The sequence below is a fragment of the Zalophus californianus genome, chromosome 1 (assembly GCF_009762305.2).
Source record: "Zalophus californianus isolate mZalCal1 chromosome 1, mZalCal1.pri.v2, whole genome shotgun sequence".
Classification (NCBI taxonomy): Eukaryota; Metazoa; Chordata; class Mammalia; order Carnivora; family Otariidae; genus Zalophus; species Zalophus californianus.
Window position 1 is genome coordinate 167606815 of NC_045595.1, and position 4640 is coordinate 167611454.

The following is a 4640-nucleotide window of genomic DNA, read 5'->3' on the forward strand; positions in this document are numbered from 1 at the left end:
ACAGGCAATAGGAAAGCTAGACCTTCCTCTCCTTGAAATTTTCCTGTCTATAGTCAGAAACTGATGGACAAAAGCAAAGCATCATAAACTAAGGGCTCTGCTAGTGTGCACAATGATCGTACATGCTAAGATGAGTGCCTCCATTTATTGGAAAACCTTCCTTCCTGATTTAGAGACTTTCAAAAAAAAAAAGATTTTATGTATTTGAGAGAGAGAGTGAGTGAGTGAGAGAGAGAGAGAGCAGAAGCCAGTGGGGAGAGGCAGAGGGAGAGGGAGAAGCAGACTCCCTGCCCAGCAAGGAACCTGACACGGGGCTTGATCTCAGGACCCTGGGATCATGACCGGGGCCAAAAGCAGACGTTCAACTGACTAAGCCACCCAGGCACCCTGATTTAGAGCCTTGATAGGTAGCAAGATGCTCACTTCAGCAGCACATATACTAAAACTAGAATGATACAGAGAACATTAGCATGACCCCTGCACAAGGATGACACACAACATCTTAAAAAAAAAATTCATAGAAAAAGAGAACAGACTTGTGGTTATCAGAGGAAGGGAGTGGGAGGTGGGGAAATTGGGTGAAGGTGGTCAAAAGGTACAAACTTGCACGTACAAGATAAGTAAGTCCTGGGAATGTATTGTACATGATGACTACAGTTAACATTGCTGTGTGGTATATCTGAAAGTTACTAAGAGAGCAGATCTAAGAGTTCTCATCACAAGGAAAATCACAAAATTTTTGTAACTATATGAGGTGATGGATGTTAACCAAACTTATCGTAGCAACCATTCACAATGTATATATGTCGAGTTATTATACAGTACACCTTAAACTTACATATAGTGCTGTATATCAATTATATCTCAATAAAACTGGGGGGAAGAAGAATAGCAGAAAATGCATAAAACTTACTACAAGCCCAAATCCTGTGTTATCTATTGTATTAGTTTTCTATGGCTGCATAGCAAATTACCACAAACTTAGCCGTTGAAACACCAACCATTTATTGTCTCACGGTTCAGCAGGTCAGAAAGCTGAGTGGTCCTGACAGTACTCTCTGCATGGAATAACACAAGGCCGAACTCCAGGAGTCAGCTGGGCAGGGCTCTTATCTGAAGGTTCTGGACAAGAATCTGCTTCCAAGCTTATTCAGCCTGTTGGCAAGATTCGGTTCCTTGGGTAGGTAGGACTGAGATCCCATTTTCTTTCTGGCTATCTGGAAACTACCTGCGTTCCTCAGCTCACAGCCCCCCTTCCTCATCTTCAAAGCCAATAATTGTAGGTGTAATCTTTCTCAGGATTCAAATCTCTCTAACTTCCTCTTCTGTGACCAGCCAGAGAAAACTCTTCTTTTAAAGGGCTCATGTGATTAGATCAGGTGCACCTGGATAGTCTCCCTACCTTAAGGTCAACTGATTAGTAACCTTAATCACATCCAGAAAATTACTTTTGTCATGTAACATAATGTAATCACAGGAATAACACCAGAGGCAGATACCATGAAGCCATCTTAGAATTCTGCCCACCATAGTGATGCTAGATTTTGTCCAGCAACACTGACCTGCTCTGTATCCCTAGAGTTACCATTCACCCAAACATTTTAAAGTCTTTAAAAACAAATGCTGCTAGTCAGTGATTAGGAGCCTACTTCCCAGATTATAGTAATCAAGACAAGGATACCATAAAAAATACCAGATTTAAAGTTAAAGGAACTGTGTTTAAATCCCAAGTGTCAGGGCAGAAAGAAGTTATTATGAGCTGGGAAAAGCTTCCTAGAAGTGGCACCCACGCAGAGCTTTCTAGGATGCAGAGAATTTGGGTAGGCAAGAGCATGACCAAAGATAGGAATGAATAGGGCATCGGCAGAGTAGTGAGGAGACCCACCTTACAGCCTCTTTGGGACTAATGGATGATCAGACAGATGGGGGAAACGAAAAAGATGGCTTTATAAATCAGGACAAGAGTTTGCATTTGATTCAATAAGCAATACTGAACCTTTGAAACCTTCTTAGGTTTCATAAAAGTATGCTGAATAGTTAGAAATTGTTGGATTGGTGAGAAAAATAAGATTAGAGAAAGAATAATTAGAAAGCAATGGGAGACACAGATTGCTTATCTATTAGAAATACATACTGACATTCCACGATGAATGGGATAGGTTTAAACATCTTCAAAAGAAAAATAAGGGGGAAGAAACAAAAATAATAAAGTGATTATAACTGATGAAGCTTCCTGATAGGTACACGAGGGTTCAATATAGTATTCTGCCTACTTCTGCATGTTTGAATGTTTCCATAATAAAATGGGTTTTTTTAAGCCTATTGTGGTAATCGAGGAATGAAGTCATAAAAACCTAAACATAGGTGGTAGCAGGGAAAATAGAAAGAAAAGATTAATTCCACAAATATTTTGACCTTGATAACAGATTTGATATAACAACTTCAGCTGAGGGAATAAATAAAACTGACTCATTTATATAGCCTTGGAAATAAAATGTCTTAAAAAGGAACCTATCAACCTGAACTTTCAATGAAGTTAGTTCCTCATTAGTCTGTATGATTGGAATGCATGTAGAAATTAATCATCTGTGTAAGTTAAATTTCTGCCCATAGAGATTTTTCTCTATCTACTTCACCACATGAGAAAACTGGACAGATTTTTTTGTTAAGTTTAGAAGGTCTGTTTGGAAAAAGCTGCCTATTAAAATATGCTTTGATTGATCTATACAAAAAATAACCTTGTAAGTCCCTAGATGCGTCTCATTTATTTATTTTTCTCTTAGACATGGCAATGTAGGATATTAATTTTAAAGTTTTCCACAAGTTGAGTCCAGAATTTTATCTTTTTAAAAAATTATCCAGGAATCCTCTGGGCACAAGCACCCAAAAGACCCAAATCTTTTTGTTTTCCCAAGTGATATATTTTTGTTTTCCACAAAATTGCTATCCTGAGGATGAACAGTTCTTATTTCCATATCTGCAAGAGCCTAAAAAGGAGAATTTTTTTGAAATTCTTAATGTAATTTTAGAAGGAATATGTCTTGGGGTAAAAAGGGATAGAAAGGCTTTCAAAAGATGAATGAAAGTGATATCATAAGTAAAAAACATTTGGAGCCATTTCAGAAAGAGAGGCCCTCGATGGGCAGGCTCTCACTGAGACAAATGCTCCAACTCAAACCCTAAGCCCCTGAAAGACAGGAGTGGTTCACTTCCAGAGCATTCGACACCTGAGGCTTCCATGAGACACACCTGAGGCTTCACGGGGGAGCCCACACTCTTCCACAAGCACTTGAGGCTGAAGGCCTGCCCGAGGGATGTTTGGCTGCAAATACAGAGAAAAGGCCATGGGCATTAAGATACCGTGAGTTGAGAAAATAAACAGTGATTTCAAACTTATGCTCCAAATCAATTAAGCTAAGAAATCTAGTATTATTTTATAATCTTAAATTTGTCCCTATTATCAAACCCAAAGGTATTAAGCTGTTCCTACAGGAAACATGTGCTGGATTCAGGTACCAAGTACCCTGAGCTATTGAAATCTCTATTTTCAAATAAATAGCCAGAATCTTGTCACTTGAAAAAATAATATCTAGACCTAAAACACTAAATTTCAATGGATTTTGGCAAAGTGGTTCAGTATTTATTGTCTGAAATCATAGATTTCCTGGAGTTGATCTTTCACTTTCAAATGTCTGTGGTTTCCAGGAAGTGCTTACCCTGGTTTTATCATTACAAGGTCAGATGGTCAAAAATGAAGACATGTCATTTATGACCATTTTGCTTTTTAGGTAGTATGATCAAGGTGAAGAGTAGCAAGTTTGTTCCCATGCATACCAGAGAACAGAACCAATGATAATCAATTATTGATTGTTGTAAGTTTCAATTAATTGAAGTTCTTTTAACCATTATAATAATTTTTAAATTATAGCCAATAATTACTTTATTGCTTCTACTAAAGTTTATCAATGTTAAATGAGTCTCCTGGTCATTGCCAGTTTTTACACCTAATAAATGGAATGGAGATGATATGTCATGCATTAAACCAATTCTGTATTTTAAAAAATGCTCATAGATTCTGAAGACAAGACTATAGGATTGCTCAAAAAGAAGTATTCATTCTAACCAGTGTGTAAAAAGAATACTAGTAGCAGAAAAGATTATAAAGCCCCATTCCCTGGTGTAGTGGGTTCAATGGTGGCCCCCAAGAAGATATGTCCATGTCCTCATTTCCTCAGAACCTGTGAACCTTACCACATTTGGGAAAAGGATCTTTGCACATGTAGTGAAGACTCTCGAGGTGAGATCGTCCTGGATGATCCAGTGGGCCCTCAATCCAATGACAAGTGTGCCTTTAGAGGCACATAGAAAAGGGACGCGGAGTGGAGGAGAAAGCCATGTAGATCGAGGCCAAGACTGGAGTGACACCGCCACCAGCCAAGGAACACTTGCCAGGAGTTGCCAGAAACTGAAACAGGCAAGGAAGGATTCCCCCCTAGAGCCTTTGGAGGAAGCAGGGTCCTGCCAATACCTTCATTTCAGAATTCGGGCCTCCACGACTCTGAGAGAATAAATTTCTCTTGCTGTAGGTCACCAAGTTTGTGCTAATTTGTTACATAATCCTAGGAAACTAATATACCTGA

The 4640-nt window shown here is 38.8% G+C and overlaps 1 non-coding gene across 1 annotated transcript; it reads left to right on the forward strand.

Moving 5' to 3' along the window:
• The first annotated feature begins 415 nt into the window (after positions 1–415).
• Positions 416–519, forward strand: LOC113919051. The gene has a single exon (XR_003518793.1). It is a non-coding gene; the product is annotated as a U6 spliceosomal RNA (small nuclear RNA).
• Positions 520–4640: the final 4121 nt, after the last annotated feature.